We start from the raw sequence: 26608 nt of genomic DNA, 5'->3' as shown, positions 1-26608 counted from the left end.
GATTTTAGATTTAATTTCCAAAACTAACTAAAGAAAATTCAGTTGAAGTGATATTAGAATTTTGAAAACAACCAAGACTGGATTCCACTATTACGCATGATTGAATTATATTATAAGGATTTTAAAACTCTAGTAAACTTTCAAGTCCTCTTTTATCTTTAAATATCAGAAAGATGTTCAAATATTGCTTGTAAATCCTAAGAATAGATTCGATATATTTAACAAAGTATAACCTATCAAATTGAATGACAAACATTTATGAAAATCGTGCGTCGAATTAAAACTCTGCAAAAACAGTGATTAAGTGATCAATAAATAATAAAACTAGAAAAAATAAAATAATAAAAATAATTACCCATCAATCATACGTAAATAGCTTCATCCATTGCCTTGGTTACGTGAGAACTATCACAACGTGTTAAACAACCTCTCAAAATATTTATTCATAGCTCAAAATTGTGTACAAAGATGAAAGAAAGAAAATTATGTAAAACAACTAGTTTGCAACGCTTTATAGAGGTTATAGATTCACGGTTACAACTCAAGTGTCTCAAATTCAAAATAAATGTGGCAGAAGCTGCTGTTACAAAATGAACTACCGCAAAAAAACTATCGTAAAGTATAAGAATAACAACGCTTCTTAAACAACTGTCTTTATTGGTATGTTATCCGTGTTTTCCAGCAGCGTCAAAAATATTTCTCTCCAACTTTATTCTTCTCTCTGTTTCTCTCTAAACTCTTCTGAATCACTCTATATCGCTATGACATCCCAATATCCTATTTATACCCATCAACACCACAAAATCACGCGTAATAATTCCAAAAAATTTCTTTCCTTCTCTGTAGTTTCATGGAAAATAATTTCTTTTTTTCTCTCCTGCACGTGTCTGATGGTGTTGACATACTCCAAACATGATGAGTTCACGTTCCAGAAGAAATTGAGCACGTTGTAGATTCGTGCAAACTTCCAAAGATAAAAAAAAAATCCATAGAATATCTCACAGAATATATACCCTCATGTTTTCTTCCAATCTGATTATCCAACCAATTCTAATCCAATCAAAAACCTTTATCAACCATGTTTATCCCAATCAAGTTTGCCCAATCGATTTCTGCCATTGAGTCTATCACAAAAACACCTAAAAACTAAACCCTAAATCTAAAGCTTCACTGCAAATTATTCCCGCCAAAATCCGAATTCAAATGGTGAAGATGGAGTGCATTTATTCAAACTGGGGTCCCTTTAGCAGCAATCTTAGGGTGCCTATAGTAATTTTCTGGGTGACTTTAGTAATTTCTTAAATGCCTTTATAACCTTTATTTGGGTGCTTTTAACTCATTTCTTGGGTTCCTTTAGTAATTTTCTCTGGAGATGCAAACATCATTTTTCGAGCAACTTTTTCCACAAAAGTTTATTTGTCTAAAAACACCTATACACATAAAACATAATTAGTATAAGTACTAACAAGAGAAATGATATCATACACAAAAATGTGTCTATCAATTCTTCTTGAATAAATCTACACCATCTCTCGATGCTAAGAAACCGAAAAACAAGATCAAGAAGAGGGATTGACTTGGCAAAAAGGAAAAGCAAAAAATGCTGAAGAAAGAACATTGTGTTAACATAATGACCCAATCTTGTTTTCATGCCAAAACAGGATTTCATGCTCTTGTAGAGTCATTCACCAAAACGTCCCAATTACAAAAGATTCTTGCAAAGCAGCACTTGGGGAAATCGACAAACTCAAGTTTGGAAATGTTAACCTATGCTCATCGTGTACTGAAAACATAAAAAAATAAGATGCATCAAAATATCAATAAGATTTGGTTCTTATTTTATATGAATAAACTAATTAATTGTTGATTCACGTCAATGTTTGTGTAAAGTCTATTCAAAATATCAGTAAATATGAATGATTATGTTTTTATTCGAAATCCTTTGTGTCATTATTTGATAGTAACGATTGCATTGCTTGTTCCGATTTAATATCTCTTTGATTTGCTTTTTGTTTATGAGATTTACTTTTGGTTTTTACTAACCCTAATGTTTCGGTCTCTTAATATGTTTGTCTCTTATGATTATGTGGGTTTTTGATTTTAGCAGATTTCATATCTAACATATTAGGTTGTTTTATAAATTAATCATAAGTAGATATTGATGAAACTCATGTGTGAAATCACGATTATACTATTATCAATTTATGTTTCATAAGTTGTGTATCCAGTATACATATGAGTTTCGGTTTTAGCTTTTTACTTGGCATGTAATAGCTTAGATCTTTTCGACCTCTCTGGCAATTCTCTCTTATTGTTATTTTTTTGTCTTGCAGTAAATAATAAAACAATGGGGGAGAGTTCTATATTGAACAAACGCTTAAATGTCATATCTTTATGGGGTGAGTGGTTATGGAAACCAAAGGAAGAATTATGTTGATAATCTCTTCCTGATACAAAACTTAATCCATTTTGATCCTAATTTGTCATATCTAAATTCAGGTCACAATTTTTTTCGGTTAATCGTTTTCCTTTTAAAAACCCTGATTTTTGACATTCATTAAATAAAATAAGGTACAATTATTTTGATAAAATTGTTGTTGGTTAAGAAAAACTAAACTAGTCCAGATTTTTGTTTTTGCTTCACAAAAGGAGGTTCAACTGTTTTAGTCCAATTGATTCTTGATAAGAAAAACTTAGTTAATGCTGATCTTAGTTTAGGCTTATCAAAACAAGGTACGTACGATTATTCAGGTCTAATCGGTCCTTGATAAGAAAATTAGTTACCTAACCTAGGTTAGACTTATCAAAAAAGAGGTACAGTAATTTTTGAATAATTGGATCCTGATAAATAATTAAGTTAATTTTGATCTTAGTTTGGCTTATCAAATTTAAGGGAAAATTACTCTGGGTAATTCTTTCTTAGTAAGAGGCTATAAATTACTTATCTAGTTTCGGTTTTAGTGATGCTTATTGAAAGTGTATGTTAAACCTTTTTTCTCAACTCTAATAGGTTGTATAGAATTCTTATGAACTTGTAAGATCCTTTCAGATTGCTTATGTATTTTTTTCGTTTCTTTGTCATTTTTGTGACAAAAAGGGAGAGATATATATGGAGTATACAGTGACTTATAATCACTAAGAAATGATATTTGTGCTGAAAAGTATATATCTAACTAAAGAGTAAAGCATTGACTAAGGGGAGAAACATATCATCATGTTGTGCAGTATTACATACTACAAAAAAGGAATAACAAATATGTTTGGATTGAATATATACCTAGCTTTATTTTAGGGGGAGTAAATCTTTTTGTTATTCAAATGCTTCAATAACGACATGTATTTTTTAATATCTACAGGTTATTTTGTTGTTGTAACTTGGAATCAAGCGTATGAAGAATGAGTAAAGAGACTATTATGTAATGTAATATCTTGATCTTTTAATTCTTGTATTCTCCATATGTATTAGAGTTTTTTCACTAAAATGGCAAAGAGGGAGATTGTTAGAGTATTGATCGGTTGAACCCGCCAAGCGTTGGTATGTCAAGGTCGTTGGTTGTCATATTTGAGTTCCAAAACTCAAGGTCGCTTGATTAGATTACTAGAGTCAACTTCGTTAGGTTATATCGGGAAGTATAGAAATGTTGAGACATACAAGTATTACTTTGAAGAACCTGGAGAATTTGAAGATGTGTCGACATCGACGAACATATCGTCCTTATTCTCGTGGTTAGTAATACAAGACTTGACTTGTTTCCATTTCTATCTACGTTATTTTCAAGTCGTTTAGATTGAAAAAATAACATGGGAAGTTATTTATATAAAACTTTAGTATTATATACTTGATCATCTTATTATGACCAAAAAGTGTCAAGAAAGAATATACAAGTTATATTACAACTTTTATATATTTATTTACAAAGTATAAAGCTTATCTTTTGAGCTTTTTAATTGCAACATAGACACTATATTTGTAACTTGTTACTAGATTATGTAATGAACTAAGGATTGATTATGTACCTAGATTTAACTTCATGAGTTTAAGGAAGTATACATGTGGAACTTGTTTCGTAGTTGAAAGGAATCAATGGGATTGGTGGTCCAATTCCTATTGGGGATCTATAACAGGACCGATCCCCATAGTAAAGTTATATTTTGGGTTTCACATATTTTATAAGGTTTGTGTGATTTTCGGAATATGGGTTTCTCTTTAGGAAAGTTCAAGATGTAGACAATGTGAGTAATTTGAATATGAATTAAAATCTTATCTTTTATTGTTCAAAGATATTCCTTGATACTCAAGGTGAGATCCCAAATTGAAATGTTTGAGAATCTTTTTGTTAAGATTTTAGAATTTATATGTTTTATTTTTCCAGCAAGTAAAACTTATCATTGGAAGATATATTAGTTAAGTATAATCGTATGCGAGCCAATATTAAGTTGTCATCCATGAAGGATTTTAGTATATTAGTTGGATATTGTGAAATGACGAGGGTACCATGTACACCATAATATTTTCGATGTCAACCCAAGTGTTTGAGATTAACGTCCAAGTGCAATTATTTTAATTATAACTTAAACAAATTATAATGCAGAAATTAAAGTAAAAGCACACAACAAGATTTTGTTAAAAAGGAAACCGTAAATGCAGAAAAACCCTGGGACCTAGTCCAGTTTTCAAACTCTTAGAATTAAGCCTCTATACAAAGACCAGTACCAACTTCGTACAGTTGATGCCAAGTAAACTAACCATAATTACTTAGTTTCCTCAATATCCCCGCGTCTACAACCAATCTGGACAACACACATGAATCCTAAGATAAATTCCACTATCTTAAGTTCCTTAAGCCTCTCTGAGGACTTGCACTCAACCCTTTTGATCATCTTCCAAACATCAAATGTCTAATATGTTTAGTAACAACTCTTTTATCTCAGTAAGTTAATCATATATATAACAGTTGAGCTTGACAAATGCTTTTTTGTCTAAAATGAATCCATCCCGTTCTGTGTGTGATCGATCACAAGTTGGAATCAAGTTCGGTATTGTGCAGGTACAGAAGACTATTAAATATTTAAATACAAAAAGGTTTTCTTATTGGTTTCGTGTCTTTGTGTGATTTGATTCATGCACAAACTTGATCGACTAGGATCCGACTAGATCTCGTTTATCTTTGATAGATGATATTGATTGGATAGTCGTAGATTAGATCGACAAGCTATGATTTGGTAGTACTCTTCAGTATCCGAATCTGGTAGTTATGTTTGACATGATTTGGTTAGCTTGTTTAATCCAGATCTTAGAAGATCTAAATGTTACAAAGGAGTTTATCTTAACTACCACGTATCTCTTGATCTAGTTTGCGTGACCTTATGTTAGAAGATAAAGCTCTCAACAATAATCAAACTAGGTGCGATCAAGAGTTAAAAAACCGTTAGTCAATCAAATCAATAACTGAAAACTAAAATAACAATGAAATTAGAGTCCCGTCAACGGTATTATCTCGACGCCTCTTGATCCCAAAGAAGTTTTAAACTAGCGGACATAAGAGATTTCGCCTAATTAGGCTCCAAGATAGTATTACGAGAATACTATTAGTCGGCTACAACAGTGACTACGAAATGATGTGTCTGCCTCAGGATAAGTTTGTAATAAGAACAAACTTCACTGTTTATAGACCAAGGAAGTTTGGACACCTCCATAACCGAAGATATTCTCAAGATATGCATTAAGGCACTTAAATACGGTTTTGCCTAATTCCAACCAATATCCAACTGTATAGTTGACATCCATCTTGGACACTCAATATTAGCTAGCACCTAACTAATATTTCCTCTGTTTTAAAAAAAGATGTACTATCACTTTTTCAATTTGGCCTATTTTTAGGCTAAAATGAAAAAGTGATATTATCTTCTTTTTTTTTTAAAAACGGGGTTAGTAACTCTTTCCTGAGATATGCTTTTCTTGCTCGTAAAACAAAAGCATATACATTTGAAAATCTCAAAAGATTCTCAAACATTTCGGTTTGGGATTTTTCCTTGAGTATCAAGGAATATCTTTGAACAATTAATAAATAAGATTTCATCACATGTTCAAATAACCCATTATGTCGACATCTCACACAAACCAAGTGTACGTACTTATTGTTAGAGCATTGGTCGGTTGAACCCACCAAGCGTTGGTATGTCAAGTTTGGTTGTCATATTTTAGTATCAAAACTCAATTAGAGTTGCTTGATTGAATGTACTAGAGTAAACTTCGTTTAGGTTAGACTAGAAAGTCTAGGAATGTTGAGACATACAGGTATTATATTGAAGACCTGAAGATCGTGAAGACGTCTCGATTACAATGAAGACATCATCCTTCCACTTGAGGTATAGTGATACTAACTTGACTTGTTTTCATTCCCATCGTTGCTTTCAAGTCGTTTAAGATAGAAAACATAACATGCAAGGTTATATTTAATATTATTGTTCATAGTTCTCTATTTTGTAACTTTATTCATCTTTAGTGTGTATCTTCGTAATTCTTAAAAAACAAAAGAGGAAAATTATGGATCACTAAGGCCATATGGAGGATTTTAGGATTATGAGTTACTACTTGGTAAGAAAAAATCGTCCCCTGTATGATATATTTTGAAGCATGATCCATATCAAAATTTCAGTATAACATTTGCATCAGACGGATTTACTTATTGCAGATTTTAGGTAACATAGCGAAATTTGTCTGCACGTGTGACAAATTTGGGACGTCGGACAAATTTTACATCACGTTGTAGATTTTATATTAGTGTGTACATTTTTCGATCACGTGACATTTTTATTTATTCTGTAAATCTATATTCTCGAATTTTGTCAGCGATGTCATTTTTAGGGTTATTTCGAAGAGCATAATTAAGGTCACAATGTAAAATTTTGGTGCCATAAATCGCAATCTAGATTTTGAGACAAATGATTTTTGGGTTGAAGTATATATTTTGGATAAAGAGACAAGTTTTAGTCAAGCGTCAACATTTCCAGTCACAAAGAATACTTATTAAGATTAAGTTTTAGGTCGAAGTTCAAATTTTGATTAAGGACGGGTGAGTTTTTTCTTTTTCATTTTTGTGCTACTCATGAGGCAGATTGAGGGTCTGTAATAGCCTAATAGGGTACCAATAGCGCGTTTGGATAAAAATCTGTTTTTACTTTTCTTTTTCATTTTTGTTCTTCTCCAGAAGTAGAAGTTAGAAGTAAAACCATTTTGTTTTTAGAAGTCATTTTAAAATTATACATCCAAACCGATTTCTTGCTTTTTGACTTCTAAAAGTAAAAAAGTAACTCATCCAACGCGATGTACACTCAGAAGTTGCTTTTTTCTTCTGGAAGTCAAAAATCATAAGTCAGTTTGGCAGTATCATTTCAGAACGATTTCTAAAAGCAGAAAACTCAACTTTTTGTGAAGAAAGATAGTTTTGCTTCTGTCAGAAGCAGGAGCATTTCTACTTCTTGTATCCAAATGCGCTATCCTGTTTGAACAACACATCAGAAGTAGTTTTTCGATTTCTAGTCAAAAGTCAGGTTGGATGTTGAATTTCAGAATGACTTGTGAAAATCGAAAAGGTAACTTTTTGTAAACCAAAATTATTTGCTTCTGATTTCTGCTTCTGACTTCTATTTCCGTAAAAGAACAAAAATCGAAAACTAAAGCAGAAGCAGAGTTTGGTTGATAAAGAGAGTTCGGGACAATCTACCGTGTCAACTGTTACTCTCTCCACATTGAAGCGGGGCGACTTTTGGAGAGAACGTTGAAGCATAGACGTTGCTGGATGACCTTGAAGCGGAGCGACTTCTGGAGAGAACGTTTAAGCGGCTCCTTATCTCCGATTGACGACATGTGTAATGTGACTTGCCACACCGTCTCCGAGGATGTAATCTCAAGCTGTAAGTTCCATCGTGACATGTGCGTAGACTACAAGTTCAATGCTTCCTGGTTTGTTGAGGGTTTTACCGAGATCTAAAAGTTGCAGGACGAGGCGATCGAAGGCCCTTCCGCGGATGTGATCAAACAACAGGAAGCGGAAATCGAAAGGTTGTCCAAAAAGTGGAAGCTGAAACGGGGCGTCTCTCCAAAGCACGAAGGAGGCTTTATCTAAGAAGAGCAAGCCATTGCTGAATGGCTTCCCTTGAATGTACTTCTGTCTTCTGAACTTATTTTGCTTAGGGTTTTTTTTTTGAAAGGCAAACGAAACGTCTAGTTTATGGTTTGGTTTTCTGGATTTTTGGGTTGATAGATAACTGTTACCTATGAGGGTTTTGTATTATTATTTGGAATGAACTGTTTCTAGAATAATGTCGTTTTTTATTATAATTGTAAGTAACAGAAATATTCCAGGAGAGTCATGGAACCGTGAGTGTTGTATGACTGTGGAAATTATAGGATGAAATTCGAGGATAACATGGATATCGGTTTCTATTATCAGTGTGGAAACTAGAAGTAATAGATTATGCACTTTGTCTAACAAGACTTACTCGTTTCCAGGGTCTCCCAACAAAACGGATCTTTCGGGCGTAAATATGAGTTTTGTGGGCGGCGCCGCCGTTACTATGAGAAGTCCTCATTCATTTCTCGTCGTGTGATAAACTGAGTCGTCGGTCCCTGCGCGGATCATTTTCTTCTACCATCTTGAGATATGGGTTGAAGAATGAAATCGGGAATTAGAAATTGACATTGTAACCGAGAGATTAATCTCCCACTGTGCTCGCCAATTGTTTGATGGGTGAAAACAATTTCTGATGATTTTGGTAATTTCGAGTGTGTGGGTGAGAAACGAGTCTAAACCCTAAACAATGTACTGCAAGGGAGTACTTTGATTCGAGAGATCAGTCTGTACAAATCCGGCCTAAACCAAGAAATGGCCGTTCCAGACTTGCTTAGGTCACAAAGTGAAGGAGAAGGATTGGTCTAGGGAGGGAAGCGAAGAGAGTGTTGAGATCATAATAGTTGATTCGGGAAGAGTAGTTGTTTGACGACTTGTATCAGAAAGTGGAAACCTAACAGATGGGAAAGCTAACAAGTGATTTCTGAGTGTTGTATTCTCCTGGGAAAAACTTGTCCTTTGGTGGAAATAGGTGAGATCTATTTATACAAGTCGCATCGAAACGTACCCTGGTCTCGTAAGAAGTGGAAACGGTTGAGTAAATGGAAGAAAGCGGTAACGGGTAACGCCTGGAATTGATGTTTCCATAATGAAGGAAACGTTTCATCATTACTTCTTGTATTTACTAACCGCCTCACTCTTATGACACTTTCTTGTAACGGGCGTAGTGTACGCCGCACACTGTAAACAGCCAGACCAATACCCTGATGAGCATCTCCCAGTTTGTGACATGTTTTGATGTCTCGAATGTTTTGTGTAGCATGTTGCTATTGTTTGGCAAGTTGATATTGGGAGGATTGCCGGCTCGGTGGTGACCTTCGACGGTAGAGATTTTGCATCTTGAGAGGAAGGTTAGCCGTTGATTGTGGTTACCTTACGTTGGTAGCCAGTGGCGTGTCCACGGTGCTTGCATGGCTTGCGCATGCTCTTGGCGTGGATAATTAGGGTTTGGTATCGTGACCATAGAATTGGCATGGATAAGTGTGCGCCGTGTCCAAAGAGTTGCCAATGTAGCCAAAGGTTGCCACAAGTTGTTTGGTTTAGTGGTGAGCTTGTACGACTGAGATTTACATCTCAGAAGGAAGGATATCCATTGATTATTGCAACTCTCTGTTTGGGAGCCAGCGGCTTGGAGGCATGGCCGGCATGGCTTTGGCGTGGCCAAATTAGAGCTTTGGAACCGTGGCCAAGAGTTGGCACCGTAGCCAAGAGATTTCCACAACTCGTTTGGTGGCAAGTTTGTACGGCTGAGATTTGCATCTCATAGGGAAGGGTATCCGTTGAATTTTGCAACCCTCCGTTTGGAAGCCAGCGGCATGGAGGCATGGCCGGCGTGGTTTTGGCATTGTTTAGGCGCGGCCAAGCTAGTATTTTGGCATAGTTTTAGCCGCAGCCAAAATTAGGGTTTTGGCATAGTTTAGGCGCGGCCAAAATTAGGGCTTGGCATTGGGCCAAAAGTTTCCACACGTTAGGTGGCGAACTTGGACGAGTAGGATTTTCATCTCAGAAGGAAGGGTGGTCGTCGATTGTTGCAACCCTTCGTTCGGCAGCCAGCGGTATGGAGGCATGGCCGGCGTGGCTTTAGCATAGTTTAGGCGTGGACGAGCTAGGATTTTGGCATAGTTTTAGGCACGACCAAAATTAGGGGTTTGGCATAGTTTAGGTGCGACCAAAATTAGGGCTTGGCTTTGGGCCAAAAGTTTCCACGCGTTTGGTGGTGAACTTGGACGGCTGAGATTTGCATCTCAAAAGGAAGGGTGGCCGTTGATTGTTGCAACCCTTCGTTTGGCAGCGAACGACATTGAGGCATGGTCGGCGTGGCTTTGGCATGGTTTAGCGTGGCCAAGCTAGGATTTTGGCATAGTTTTAGGCGCGGCCAAAATTAGGGTTTTAGCATAGTTTAGGCGCGACCAAAATTAGGGCTTGGCATTGGGCCAAAATTTTCCACGCGTTTGGTGGCGAACTTGGACGGCTGAGATTTGCATCTCAGAAGGAAGGGTGGTCGTTGATTGTTGCAACCCTTCGTTTGGCAGCCAGCGGCATGGAGGCATAGCTGGCACGCTTTGGTGCGGAGGTGTGGCCGGCATCGCATGCCATTGGCACTATAGTACGGATGGCATGTTTGGTATGCCTTTGGCGCGGAGATGTGGCTGGCATGGCATGCCATTGGCACGGTGGTGCAGCTGGCATGGTTGGCATTCCTTTGGCGCGGAGATGTGGCTGGCATGGCATGCCATTGGCACGGTGGTGCGGCTGGCATGGTTGGCATTCCTTTGGCGCGGAGATGTGGCTGGTATGGCATGCCATTGGCACGGTGGTGCGGCTGGCATGGTTGGCATGCCTTTGGCGCGGAGATATGGCTGGCACGGCATGCCATTGGCACGGTGGTGCGGCTGGCATGGTTGGCATGCCTTTGGCGCGGAGATGTGGCTGGCATGGCATGCCATTAACACGGTGGTGCGGCTGGAATGGTTGGCATGCCTTTGGCGCGGAGATGTGGCTGGCCGGGCATGGCATGCCATAGGAACGGTGGTGCAGCTGACATGGTTATCATGCCTCTGGCGCGGAGATGTGGCTGGCATGGCATGCCATTGGCATCTCAGAAGAAAGGGTGGTCGTTGATTGTTGCAACCCTTCGCTTGGTAGCCAACGACATGGAGGCATGGCATGCGTGGCTTTGGCATGGTTTAGGCGCATCCAAGCTAGGATTTTGGCATAGTTTTAGGCGCGTCCAAAATTAGGGTTTTGGCATAGTTTAGGCGCGGCCAAAATTCGGGCTTGGCATTGGGCCAAAAGTTGCCACGTGTTTGGTGGCGAACTTGGACGGATGAGATTCGCATCTCAGAAGGAAGGGTGGTCGTTGATTGTTGCAACCCTTCGTTTGGCATCCAATGGCATGAAGGCATGGCCGGCGTAGCTTTGGCATGGTTTAGGCGTGGCCAAGCTAGGATTTTGGCATAGTTTTCGGCGCGGCTAAAATTAGGGTTTTGGCATAGTTTAAGCGCGGCCAAAATTAGGGCTTGGCATTGGGCCAAAAGTTGCCAAGCGTTTGGTGGCGAACTTGGACGGCTGAGATTTGCATCTCAGAAGGAAGGGAGGTCGTTGATTGTTGCGACCCTTCGTTTGGCAGCCAGCGGCATGGAGGCATATCTGGCATCGCTTTGGTGCGGAGGTGTGGCTGGCATGGCATGCCATTGTCACTATGGTGCGGCTGGCATGGTTGGTATGCCTTTGGCGCGGAGATGTGGCTGGCATGGCATGCCATTGTCACGGTGGTGCGTCTGGCATGACTTTGGAACGGAGATGTGGCTGGCATGGCATGCAATTGACACGGTGGTGCGTCTGGCATGGTTGGCATGCCTTTGGCGCGGAGATGTGGTTGTCATGGCATGCCATTGGCACGGTGGTGTATCTGGCATGGCATGCCATTGGCACGGTGGTGCAGCTGGCATGGCATGCCATTGGCACGGTGGTGAAGCTGGCATGGTTGGCATGCCTCTGGCGCGGAGATGTAGCTGACATGGCATGCCATTGGCACGGTGGTGCGGCTGGCATGGTTGGCATGCCTTTGGCGTGGAGATATGGCTATTAGGGTTTAACGTGTCGAAACCCTAGTTTAAAATATGTGGTACGCGTGATTGGCACGTTTGGCTAGCATGCGCGGCTGGCATGTGCAGAGATGATGCCAGTCAGTTCGAGGGGTCTGCCGTGGAGCATGGCATATAAAAAAGGTACCCTGGTAATTTTACGCAGACATGTTGAATGGTTCAATAAATGTGCTAGTGACGACATTATTACTCAAGTGTGACGTCACTGTCTGACTAAGGTTTTATGATTTTAACCCTAAGCTATAAAACACCATCAACAGATAGAACAACAAGATCAGATCACGCAATTACAGAGAAAATAATTGGGTCTGGCTTCACAATCGCAATGAAGTCTTCAAGTCGTTAACCTATAGGGGTCTCGCTAGAAACCCTAAGGTAAAAGGAGAATTGACTCTAGATTATACAACTAGTATCACACAAGAGGTGTAGGGATTAGGTTTCCCAGTTGCTAGAGTTCTCCTTTATATAATCTTAAAATTAGGGTTTGCAATCAATGCTACCTTGCATTCAATATTCACCGTTAGATGAAAACCTGATTAGATTCAAGCTAATATCTTTCAACCGTTAGATCAAATATTATCTTGTTACACACACATGAAATGTAACTTCATTTAGGTTTGAGTAACTGTACCTAAACGTGTACAAGTCGTTGGTTCAACGGTATTTAATCATAGGTCAGCCATATGAGCACTTTCATATCAACCATATTCTTCTTCACCACAACTAGTTAAAATGACTCAAATGAACTAATTAGAGAGTTTTTCAACTTCTTAGATCTTATAGAAGTATACAAGACAAAATCGAAACAAAAACAGTTTTGATTCACTCGAATCGATTCATGAACATTATAGCCACGATTTGGCTCAAGGATATTGGACTTACACACATATGAGTCGTCTCATTATTTTTATATCCAACCATGGTTATGTATTCTAAACTCTCATTTCAATCATTGAAACATTCTTAGAGGACGTTATATAGTTGTTGTTTACAAACTATTTTTCGTCAAAGCGATTTTCAAGTAATTAAAACTAATATGACTTTCGTCACTAGTAAAGATGAACTTGGCCAAAGTGAAAGCTTACCAACACATATTTCGAGAATAGATAAGCGAGATAAACTCAGCTCGAAATAGTACATGTGTATAATCATAGTCTATATAGAAATACGAATTTTATCTCAAGATAGGAGATAACTTAGACTTTTGAGTGATAAATAAGTTCAAGTCTCCACATACCTTTTTGTGTATGAAGTTCCACCAGTTCCTTGAGTAGTTCTTCTTATTTGCATGATGAGAACCATGGAGTCTAGAGATCAACTACATTTTCTATCCTAGTCCGAGACTTAGCTATTAGTAGACTAGAAATCAAGACTTAAAATTTTGGCATTTAAACTTGATAAACGTTGCATCTTCTCTTCCACATGCGTGATCCTCTTGGTTCTTTAACATTACTCGAAATCTTCGTCACTTCCACGCACTCCAATGATTCCAAAGATATTCAATGTAGCATCATCTTTGTTGAAGATCCGTAGCCATAACAATGAGAAAACAAAAACTCGTAAGCATTGTTACACAGTGTCATAGTATTATTACACAGCATCACAACTTCGACAACAATACTATGGTGATATATATCACTCCCCCTTAGTAAATACTTCATCTCACATGAAAATTACACCCTCTTACATAATGATCCGAAAACCATATTGTAGTGCGAACTACACATTAATTCTCCCCCTTTTTGTCAATAAAATTGGCAAACGTATGAAAACTAGAGGGATTCTCATGAAATTTCCATAGAGACACTTCATGACCAAAAGAAAGTACATATCAACTTTTTAGATGCAGTCATATAGCCGAAGCTAAATGCATTCATCAAGGAGTTTATAAAGATACAAGATAACCCCCTATAATATTCCACATACGTACTTCCCACAAAGATTTGGCAATTAAGAACAAGTTCAATTAATAACTCTCCCCCATAAAATGGCATTCCCCAAAGAACAACAAGAGCGACCTTACTTTCACAAGAAAAGAAGCATTTCTTTGGACAATAAATCTCATAAGAATATGAATTGTATCCAAAATATTCAATTAAATTAATCACAAGAGGACCCATGATTAATTCAATCGGAAATTCTCAATATAAGAAAACTTACGGAGCCACACAGTATATACATAAGAAATATGGATCAGGGAAGATCAATACTGCGAAATAAACAAATATTCATTCTATCTTTCATCACTATTTGCACAATGACATACAATAGACTTAATTTTTGTAAAGAAAAGCTCATCCTTTCTTCCATCAATATTTGCATAATGGCATAAAAGGCTTAACTTTTGTTTGTCAAAAGTTCATTCTATCTTTTATCAATACCTGCATATCGACATACGAAAGACTTAACTTTTGACCAAGTATGGGACAATCATATTTCACGGACGCAAACACACATATCCCATAACAAAATGCAATATATAAAACCATAAAGATTAATACTACAAAAATCATCTTCCAAATAAACTTTAGAATTTAAATAAATAAATCTAAAAACAATGAAGATGAAAACGTTGGACATGGATATGTGTAATCACAATAATGGCTATTCCAAACTCTAGTTATTCTTCCTAAAAACGCAAGAATAAAATTCTCATAAGAAGATTTCCTAGACATTAAGACCTTTGAAAAATTCTTTATCGTCCCCGAACTCCTTGTCATCAACAACCATGGGAACATATTGTTCGTGAAGAAATGAGTCAATTCCAACAAACCTTCTAGGCTGAAGATGTCGAACCAGGGCCTTCTGAATTTCAAGAGTTCTCAAAACACAAGCCTTTATTTGTGGAATCTCCTTTATTGTCTCCTTCAACTCTTTAAGAACATCAGAAAACTTCTGAGAATTTGAAGGAACAACTCTTGGCTTCCTCACATTCCTTCTTTTTCTTTTCAAAGTTGGAGGTAACGAAGATCTTTCTTTTTCCTTCGTGATTGATGGCTTAACAATCATATTAACATCTTTTCCATCAGAAAACATGATGCTTGGAGTATCCATAAGCATACGGATTTGTGAGAGGAAATCACACTTTAACAAGCAGTCTTAAGTTAAAAAAAAGAGTTTCAGGGAAGGAAAAAGGAATGTAGGGTTACAGAACCTTTATACACTTCAAAGGATTCACGTACGCACAACTCATACCCTATAAAAGGATGAATTGTCAATTTTAACCCTCTTTTTATTGATTAACCAGGGAAGACCTTTCCAATACCAATTAGATATGTAAAAATTCCAATCTTGCAAAAACAGGCAAAGCTCAAAAAAAAATGTAAAACCATTTTTCTTTTTCAAAGACCTGTGATGTGTAGAATCTTGTCTCTTTTAATCAGGCACATGAGACAAGATGCACTAACCAACACAAGTTGTGCTGGGATGAAAAATAATCTGTCCATCACATCTTTTTTGATCGAAATTCATAGAACCCTGTTTCTCATAGTTTTTAGACCATAACTTTATTTCCAATGGTCTTGTCTTATCCTTGGAAACTAGCTTCTTTGACGAAGATAAAATCTTAGTACCTCTACGGTCTTTTGAAAAAGTTTAAGCTTGTTTGCTAATCGATTTGCTCTTCGTTGAAGTTTGTTGACATGTCTCAATTTGTGTTTGTACTTGTAACACTTTGATAGTTCATGACCCTTGAATGAACAATATGAGCATATCAACCTGGAATATGATTCAGGTATCCAAGATGTGCAAGTTGCTAGACACACAGTAGAACCTGAAAAATTAGAAATAGAGTTTCCAACGGAAAGGTCAATTTTTTATTCCAGATTGGTTGAGTTATCTTATGAAAGGATATCAATATTGATGTATGTATTGCTACAATTATCAAAATCAATATTTTCACACAGAAGTGCAACACATGATTTTTCGTCTTCATTAGAATCATAGTTATCAGACATTTCATTAATAGTTGCAGCAAGACCTTTGTTCCCAGTGTATTTTTTTACGATTTGGACACTCATTTGCAAAATGACCAAAACCTTTACACTTAAAGCACTGAGGCATATCCTCGTCATCAGTCTCATCATTATCCCTGTTTTTAGGAAGAACACAATTATGGGGCTTAACTGATGACCTGGATTTATCTCTGGAGAACCGTTTACTTCTCTTCAAAAGAAGATCCCTAAAATGTCTAGTGATCAACGAGACTGACTTGTCAAGATATTCATCTGATGAATCAACCTCATAAAGATCATCTTTAGAGATGCAAACACTTTTACTTTTATCAAGTAATTTAGTGCTTTTGTGCTTTAAAAGCAACATCCTTCCCAGATTTAGATGTATGCTCATGATCAAAGATTTTTAGCTTCCCAACCAGAGTATTTCTGGAGAGCGTTGTGAGATTATTTCCTTCAACGATGGCATGCTTCTTAGAACCGTATCTAGATGGTAATGATCTGAGAATTTTCATCACAATATCCTTTTCAGGAAGGTTTTCCCAATCAGAATTTAGGTTTTGAAGACGAGTTTATTTTTCACTGGTATTCCCTTCAAATACGGTTTCTAAGATATCCCAGGCTTCTTTAGACTTTGTGCACGTAGTCACATGATGCTGAAGATCTGGGTAATGGCATGTATGATAGCATTTAAGCCGTCAAAATTTTCTTTGCAACAAGGATTTCTTCTGGACTATATTAACTAATATCCTTAGGTATAGATACATCACCTTCTGTATTAACCGGAGGATCATAGCCATTAACAACACGTACCCATGATCGAAAATCACGAGCTTGAAGAAAAGCACGCACAACGATTTTCCACCATAAGTAGTTTGAGCGATCGAAGACTGGTGGTACGTTTATGGAGATAGAATTCATGTCCATAGAGTCAGATCGCTACAAACAGAGACTTATAAGGTCTTTAAACGTGTTTGCCTGCTCTAATACCAATTGAAAAATCAGGGGTCTAACAACCACACCCAATATTTCGCTTAGCAATCTGTATGGACAAACTCCAATATACTTTTTAAAGAATCAACTAGACAGTTAGACTCAATCTTAAGAAAAGTATATCAAGGAGTTATATCTCAATTTCTCAATTCAATACTTACTCAAGCAAATAGAAATCTGCGAGTCTGATTGAATATAAGAGAAATTAACTTGAACGGTACCAAAGACCAATGTTCAAGTATCAATCAATTTCAATCAACAACCAGAGGTTGGATTTACCAATTGATCGATTCAACGCACAACCTCTGATATTTCAATTATATAACAAAATATAATTTTAAAAAGAAATAACACAGACACCCGAAGTTTTGTTAACGAGGAAACCGCAAATGCAGAAAAACCCCAGGACCTAGTCCAGATTGAACACATACTGTATTAAGCCGCTACAGACACTAGCCTACTACAAACTAACTTCGGTCTGGACTGTAATTGAACCCCAATCAATCTCACACTGATCGAAGGTACAGTTGAGATCCTTACGTCTCTGATCCCAGCATGATATTACGCACTTGATTCCCTTAGATGATCTCACCCACAAATAAGAGTTGCTACGACCCAAAGTCGAAGACTTTAATAAACAAATCTGTATCACACAGAAAAGTCTACAAGAATAGATAAATCTGTCTCCCACAGAAATACCTATGAGTTTTGTTCCGTCTTTTGATAAATCAAGGTGAACATGAACCAATCGGTAACCCGGACTTATATTCCCGAAGAACATCCTAGAATTATCAATCACCTCACAATAATCTTAATCGACTAGCGAAACAACATATTGCGGAATCACAAACGATGAATTGAAGATGTTTGTGACTACTATTCTGTCTTGCATATCGTAGAAATTAATCTCAAGCCAATCTTACGATTGTACTCAAATACGATAGAAACAACAAGATCAGACCACGCAACTACAGAGAAAATAGTTGGGTCTTGCTTCACAATCCCAATGAATTCTTCAAGTCCTTAACCTACAAGGTCTCGCTAGAAACCTAAGGTAAAAGGATAATCGACTCTAGCTTATACAACTAGTATCACACAAGAAGTGTGGGGATTAGGTTTCCTAGTTGTTATAGTTCTCCTTTATATAGTCTTCAAATAAGGGTTTGCAATCAATGTTACCTTGGTAACAAAGCATTCAATATTCACCGTTAGATCAAAACCTAATTAGATTCAAGCTAATATCTTTCAACTGTTAGATCGAATCTTAGCTTGTTATACACACATGAAATGTAACTTCATTTAGATTTGAGGAACCGTACCTAAACGTATACAAGTCGTTGGTTCAACAGTAGTTAACAATAGGTTAGCCATATGAGCACTTTCATATCAAAATTATTCTTCTTTACCACAACTAGTTCAAATGACTCAAATGAACTAGTTACATAGTTGTTCAATTTCTTAGATCTTATAGAAGTATACAAGAGACAATCGAAACAAAAACAGTTTTGATTCACTCAAATTGATTCATGAACATTATAGCCACGGTTTGCAAAGATTGCATTCCTTAAAATATAAATGTCTTTGTTCACGAATTAAATTTCTTTTTAGAAAATAACCTACTTAAGTACGCATACCGGTACGCGGACTTAAGTACCCGGATTAATTTTTTTTCAGTTCACAAACTCCAACGAAAATTCACGGGATGTGAACTTGCGGCAGTACGCGTACTGGTACGCGAACTTTAGTTCCGGTTATTCTGAGCAGCAAAGTACGCATACTTTGGTTCAAGGATATTGGACTTACACACATATGAGTTGTCTCACAATGTTTATATCCAACCATGGTTATGTATTCTAAACTCTCATTTCAATCATTGAAACATTCTTAGATGACATTATATAGTTGTTGTTTACAAACTATTTTCCGTCAAAGTGATTTTCAAGTAATTGAAACTAATATGACTTTCGTCACTAGTAAAAATGAACTTGGCCAAAGCGAAAGCTTACCAACACATATTTCGAGCAATAGATAAGCGACATAAACTCAGCTCGAAATAGTACACGTGTATAATCATAGTCTATATAGAAATACGACTTTTATCTCAAGATAGGAGATAAAGTAGACTTTTGAGTGGTAGATAAGTTCAAGTCTGCACATACCTTTTTGTCGATGAAGTTCCACCAGTTCCTTGAGTAGTTATTCGTCTTTGCATGATGACACCATGGAGTATAGAGCTCAACTATACTTTCTATCCTAGTCCGAGACTTAATTATTAATAGAATAGAAATCAAGACTTATAGTTTTGACAACTAAACTTGAAAAACAAGCTTGAGATATCAACGCTTGCGAGTTCGACCGAGCAGTGCTCTAACACTTATCCTGACACGGGAACTTCATTTTGTAGTCCCTGTGGTAGCCGATTAATAATATTACTTGTAATACTATATTGGAAAGTAAAGCAACCTAATTATACGAAATCTCTTACTTATGCTAGTTCAAAGACTTTTGAGGGATAAAGAAGCGTCGAGATAGTATCGTTGGTGGAAAACTATAATTTGCTTTGTTTTTAGTTTTAGATTATTGACTTGGTTGACCAATGATAGTTAGATATTTATTGTACCTGGTTTGATTATTCTTGAGAGACTTTTTTTTTAACATAAGGTCACTCAAACTGGATCAAGGTTTGACGGTAGTTCACATCTGTTTTTAGATCTGACCATAGATTTGTGATGATCCATTGCTAACAAACCCCATTCTGTGCATGATCGATCATAGGTGGAATCAAATTTGTTTTTGCAGATACTTTGAAGACATTGAAGATTGGAAGACAAGAAGATTTCTTCTTAGTTTTTGAGCTTTGTGATTTACTTCATGCACACACTTGATCGACTGGTATCCGACTTAGATTTGTTTATCTTTTGATAGACATCTTATTGCTAGTCGTGTAAATCTTCGATCTATCATTTGGTGGGTTTCTTCATGATCCGAATCCGATTGATTGTAAACCTAGATCTAATTATCTTGATAATCTAGACCTTGGTTGATCTAACCAAACAAAGGAGTTTAGTAAATTAAATGGAAGAGCCTTTGTTTAACTCAATTAAAACTATGATATAGTACTTGAAATTGATAAAGCGGTTACTAAATACATATTATCCCTTTAATGTTTTGAAATATGATCCAAAGGATTAGAGCGTTTGAAGTCTTCACAAGCAGGTGAAGCAACTTAAGATAGTGGACTCTATCTTAGGATTCACGTGTGTTGGCGAGATTGGTTGTAGGCGCAGGGATACTGAGGAAACTAGGTAATAGGGGTAGTTTACTTGGTCTCAACTATACGAAATTGGTAGTAGTCTTTGTATAACGGCTCAATTTTGAGAGTATTCAAAACTATGACTATAGATCTCGAGTTTTTCTACATTTGCGGTTTTCTAGTTAAAAAAATCTTGTTGTGTGTTTTTACTTTACTTTCTGAATTAATTATTGTTTTAATTATAATAATTAAGGTAATTTCACTTGTACGTCAACAAAAGCACTTGGGTTTGATCCCTATAGTTAGGTTTGGTTCGGAACTTATACTATATACTAAGTTTATACCTTGTGGTTGCTATCTTCTGTCCCTATCTATATTAGATCACATAAGGTATCTATCATATATGTTTATATCTAAAAGTTTGTGGTATACTTGGTACCTCGTCATTTCAATTGGTATCAGAGCACGAAAATATGAAAAGATCTAAGAATCTGTATTTGGTGCACTCCAACTACAAGACAATGAATTCGAGTTCACACGAATCGATTTCAGTTAACATGCCTCTAATATTTAATGATACTAACTCTCTGCGGTGGAAGTCTGGTATGAGATGTTTTATTTAATCACGTTATTTTAATACTTGTCTATTATTCGATGGGCATGATCGTCTGATGGAAAATTTGGAACTGATTTTAAACGCTTAGCTGCATACTTAACTGAAGAGCAGGCTCTTTCCAAGTAGAATTCAGATGGTTTGAATTCTATAATTCATGAAGTAAACTGAGATCTTCAGCATCACGTATCCACGTGTCAAACTTCCCAGGAAGCTTGGAATAATCTTCAGACTGTATTCGAAGGTAACAAGTCAGAAAATAAAGCTAGACGTCAAACCCTCACTTCTAATTGGGAAAACCTTCCTATGAATGGTAACGACAATTTTAAAGATTATCATGTAGAGATATCTAAAATTGTCAATGCTTATTGGAAAGACTATTTTTGAAAATGATATAATATGCAAGATTCTCAGGTTGTTACCATCGAGATACGAGTCTAAGAAACATGCAGTCATGAAACCAAATGATCTTTTGACACTTTATTGAAGATCTCTTGTTGGAAAGCTAACTATCTGTGATCATGAATCGCAATCTAATCAGCCTAGGGGTATTAGTATTACAGTTGAAAGAAATCCAAAGTCTCCAATAAAGGAAAAAAAGAAGAAGGTTAGATTTGTAGGAAATCCAAATGAACTGATTGCAGGAGATTCACATGATGATATTGATTCAACGGTGTCATTGATTACTAAACATTTTCGAGATCTCTTAAAAAGTAAGAAAAAAAGATTCGTAAAGGATAATCATCGTCATGTTCGTCCTCATGATCATGTTCTGGCCAAGAACAAATAAGGTCAAGAGGAAGATGATACAATGCTTCAAGTGTAAAGGTTTCAGTCATTTGGCTAAAGACTATCCTAGTATGAGAAAATACACTGGGAGTAAGGCCCTTGCTATAAATTTTTATGAGACCTCAGACTCTTACAACTCTGAAGAAAAGGATACAACTAATATAGCATTGATTGTTGAATTGTTTCCCTCTCGTTTCACTGATAATCCAACCATTTTAAAATGGATACATCTTCCGATGTTGTGAATCTTACCAATGTGTCAAAATAAAAAATCGAAAGTGCTCAACTAGTCAACTGTCAAAAATCCAAGAATAACTGAGATTCGCTCGTGCATGTTCGGCAATCAATATGATCATAATCTTGATCACTGAGTCATATTCAAAAGAGAAGTTTTTCTTCTAAAATAGAGAGTTAGGCAACTTATGAACATGATAAAGAGTTTCAGTTCTGACCGATCCAATATCCAAAGCCCATTTTACAGTAGCACGTACCATGTTGGGAAGAGATAATCTCTCGTAAAGATCTTATCTCCAAGATATGGTTAAGTTTTTACACCGGCTCACCTGTCGGAGATAGTAGTAAGTCCTTGGAACCTTCTGTGCAGCGGGTGGAACAGGGAATTTTCCCACCATTTTAGTAAGGTTTACGCATTCGCGACCGTTAAAATAGCATGCCCACTTTATCCCTGCCCAGAGCAAGAAAGTCTACAGGGAGGAGTCCCCGCTTTCACGATCCTTCTGCCTTGCATAGCCACAGGAGAGAGTCCCCTATTTCACATATGCTAGGATGGTTTCACATGTTCACTGTTGTAAGGGACAATACTCGATAACTTTTCGACACCTAAGCACAAGGGACCAAACTATTCTTCCTCTCGGATGACCGAGGAGAAAGCTGAAGAGGTAGTCGGGCTAGTTGTCGCCGTGTGAAACAGAGGCCAACCAGCACCGAAGACCAAACACCACTCATACGCCAACATGTATTGTCCCTCTAGGAACGACCGTCTCAGGACGAACTAGAAACTCATGTCAGTGGTGACAAGAGGAGCACGCGCTCCCGGGACAAATCCTTCCCAATGGACACTCTGTGTGCGAACAAACAAACACGGTCCAATTCAATCCTGGGACAAAAATCCTACCTCTTTCACGTGAGTTGCTGACCGATATCATCTGAAAAGTCAATTTTCAGTAATATCCTCCCTTCAAGATCCCAAAGATCCAAGATTTCTATGAATCGAGGTTATAAGAGAAGTCCTAAACATCATACTCTACAAGATATAAAATACTGTATGTATTCTGGAACCTATTGCGAAAGAAAATCTCATACTAATACATTTTGATATGTATTTAGGGTTGCATCCTTACCAAGTATGCCTATTATGTGTGTTAGAAGCAAATAAGGCACTTCATGTGTAGAATATGGGATAACTCTAGTTAACGAAAATATATCATGAAAATATTCTTAAATTTGGGAGTATTATATATTCGGTAGTATGGTATCACCAAAATATCTTTTTCGGAGATATATAAGATATTTTCTTTCCACAATTTAATTTCAAAACTAAACTATGGTTCAAGACTATATGTCTTCTCTTTCAAAGGTGTTTGATCTAAAAGAGTTCTCGATATAGTTTTAATAGTAAGGAGAAAAAGATTCGTTCAACTCAGACTTATTAAGATTTGATTTTATATTTTTAATTTCCAAAATTAACTAAAGAAAATTCAGTTGAAGTGATATTAGAATTTTGAAAACAACCAAGACTCGATTCCACTATTACGCATGATTGAATGATATTATAAGGATTTTAAAACTCTAGTAAACTTTCAAGTCCTCTTTTATCTTTAAATATCAGAAAGATGTTCAAATATTGCTTGTAAATCCTAAGCATAGATTCGATAGATTTAACAAAGTATAACCTATCAAATTGAATGACAAACATTTATGAAAATCATGCATCGAATTAAAACTCTGCAAAAACAGTGATTAAGTGATCAATAAATAATAAAACTAGAAAAAATAAAATAATAAAAATAATTACCCATCAATCATACGTAAATAGCTTCCTCCATTGCCTTGGTTACGTGAGAACTATCACAACGTGTTAAACAACCTCTCAAAATATTTATTCATAGCTCAAAATTGTGTACAAAGATGAAAGAAAGAAAATTATGTAAAACAACTAGTTTGCAACGCTTTATAGAGGTTATAGATTCACGGTTACAACTCAAGTGTCTCAAATTCAAAATAAATGTTGCAGAAGCTGCTGTTACAAAATGAACTACCGCAAAAAAACTATCGTAAAGTATAAGAATAACAACGCTTCTTAAACAACTGTCTTTATTGGTATGTTATCCGTGTTTTCCAGCAGCGTCAAAAATATTTCTCTCCAACTTTATTCTTCTCTCTGTTTCTCTCTAAACTCTTCTGAATCACTCCATATCGCTATGACATCCCAATATCCTATTTATACCCATCAACACCACAAAATCACGCGTAATAACTCCAAAAAAAATTCTTTCCTTCTCTGTAGTTTCATGGAAAATAATTTCTTTTTTTCTCTCCTGCACGTGTCTGATGGTGTTGACATACTCCAAACATGCTGAGTTCACGTTCCAGAAGAAATTGAGCACGCTGTAGATTCGTGCAAACTTCCAAAGATAAAAAAAAAATCCATAGAATATCTCACAGAATATATACCCTCATGTTTTCTTCCAATCTGATTATCCAACCAATTCTAATCCAATCAAAAACCTTTATCAACCATGTTTAGCCCAATCAAGTTTGCCCAATCGATTTCTGCCATTGAGTCTATCACAAAAACACCTAAAAACTAAACCCTAAATCTAAAGCTTCACTGCAAATTATTCCCGCCAAAATCCGAATTCAAATAGTGAAGATGGAGTGCATTTATTCAAACTGGGGTCCCTTTAGCAGCAATCTTAGGGTGCCTATAGTAATTTTCTGGGTGACTTTAGTAATTTCTTAGATGCCTTTATAACCTTTCTTTGGGTGCTTTTAACTCATTTCTTGGGTTCCTTTAGTAATTTTCTCTGGAGATGCAAACATCATTTTTCGAGCAACTTTTTCCACAAAAGTTTATTTGTCTAAAAACACCTATACACATAAAACATAATTAGTATAAGTACTAACAAGAGAAATGAGATCATACACAAAAATGTGTCTATCAATTCTTCTTGAATAAATCTACACCATCTCTCGATGCTAAGAAACCGAAAAACAAGATCAAGAAGAGGGATTGACTTATCAAGAAGGAAAAGCAAAAAATGCTGAAGAAAGAACATTGTGTTGACATAATGACTCAATCTTGTTTTCATGCCAAAACAGGATTTCATGCTCTTGTAGAGTCATTCACCAAAACGTCCCAATTACAAAAGATTCTTGCAAAGCAGCACTTGGGGAAATCGACAAACTCAAGTTTGGAAATGTTAACCTATGCTCATCGTGTACTAAAAACATAAACAAATAAGATGCATCAAAATATTAATAAAATTTGGTTCTTATTTTATATGAATAAACTAATTAATTGTTGATTCACGTCAATGTTTGTGTAAAGTCTATTCAAACTATCAGTAAATATGAATGATTATGTTTTTATTCGAAATCCTTTGTGTCATTCTTTGATAGTAACGATTGCATTGCTTGTTCCGATTTAATATCTCTTTGATTTGCTTTTTGTTTATGATATTTACTTTTGGTTTTTACTAACCCTAATGTTTCGGTCTCTTAATATGTTTGTCTCTTATGATTATGCGGGTTTTTGATTTTAGAAGATTTCATATCTAACATATTAGGTTGTTTTATAAATTAATCATAAGTAGATATTGATGAAACTCATGTGTGAAATCACGATTATACTATTATCAATTTATGTTTCATAAGTTGTGTATCCAGTATACATATGAGTTTCGATTTTAGCTTTTTACTTGGCATGTAATAGATTAGATCTTTTCGACCTCTATGGCAAAGGTTCTCTCTTATTGTTATTTTTTTGTCTTGCAGGAAATAATAAAACAATGGGGGAGAGTTCTATATTGAACAAACTCTTAAATGTCATATCTTTATGGGGTGAGTGGTTATGGAAACCAAAGGAAGAATTATGTTGATAATCTCTTCCTGATATAAAACTTAATCCATTTTGATCCTATTTTGTCATATCTAAATTCAGGTCACAATTTTTTTCGGTTAATCGTTTTCCTTTTAAAAACCCTGATTTTTGACATTCATTTAATAAAATAAGGTACAATTGTCTTGATAAAATTGTTGCTGGTTAAGAAAAACTAAACTAGTCCAGATTTTTGTTTTTTCTTCACAAAAGGAGGTTCAACTGTTTTAGTCCAATTGATTCTTGATAATAAAAACTTAGTTAATGCTGATCTTAGTTTAGGCTTATCAAAACAAGGTACGTACGATTATTCAAGTCTAATCGGTCCTTGATAAGAAAATTAGTTACCTAACCTAGGTTAGACTTATCAAAAAAGAGGTACAGTAATTTTTGAATAATTGGATCCTGATAAATAATTAAGTTAATTTTGATCTTAGTTTGGCTTATCAAATTTAAGGGAAAATTACTCTGGGTAATTCTTTCTTAGTAAGAGGCTATAAATTACTTATCTAGTTTCGGTTTTAGTGATGCTTATTGAAAGTGTATGTTAAACCTTTTTTCTCAACTCTAATAGGTTGTATAGAATTCTTATGAACTTGTAAGATCCTTTCAGATTGCTTATGTATTTTTTTCGTTTCTTTGTCAT

The sequence above is a fragment of the Papaver somniferum genome, chromosome 2, assembly GCF_003573695.1.
Source record: "Papaver somniferum cultivar HN1 chromosome 2, ASM357369v1, whole genome shotgun sequence".
Classification (NCBI taxonomy): domain Eukaryota; kingdom Viridiplantae; phylum Streptophyta; class Magnoliopsida; order Ranunculales; family Papaveraceae; genus Papaver; species Papaver somniferum.
The sequence above is the reverse complement of the archived record's forward strand: the minus strand, read 5'-3'. Positions refer to the sequence as shown.